Here is a 525-nt window from a genome sequence, read left to right as displayed (position 1 = left end):
GAGAATGGAACCATGAGGGTGGAACCATGAGGGTGGTACCAAGGGAATGGAACCATGATGATGGAACCATGAGGCAGCCTGAGGTTAGATCTTCAACACTACTGACCAAACACCATCACTCTGGCCCCAGCGTGTGTGTGTGTGTGTGTGTGTGTGTGTGTGTGTGTGTGTGTGTGTGTGTGTGTGTGTGTGTGTGTGTGTGTGTGTGTGTGTGTGTGTGTGTGTGTGTGTGTGTGTGTGTGTGTGTGTGTGTGTCTAAGAAACAACTTCCTGCTATGAAAAAGGGTGAAAGGTCACGAACCCCGGATTAGGCAGAATAGAAGTGTTGGGTCCTTCCTGCTATGAAAAAGGGTGAAAGGTCACGAACCCCGGATTAGGCAGAATAGAAGTGTTGGGTCCTTCCTGCTATGAAAAAGGGTGAAAAGGTCACGAACCCCGGATTAGGCAGAATAGAAGTGTTGGTTCCTATTATTTACGTTACCATGTGGACCGGACTGGGTCTGTGTTTTTTATAAAATTTACCAC

Source organism: Oncorhynchus gorbuscha, unplaced genomic scaffold, assembly GCF_021184085.1.
Source record: "Oncorhynchus gorbuscha isolate QuinsamMale2020 ecotype Even-year unplaced genomic scaffold, OgorEven_v1.0 Un_scaffold_947, whole genome shotgun sequence".
Taxonomy (NCBI): Eukaryota; Metazoa; Chordata; class Actinopteri; order Salmoniformes; family Salmonidae; genus Oncorhynchus; species Oncorhynchus gorbuscha.
This window is presented reverse-complemented; position numbering follows the sequence as displayed.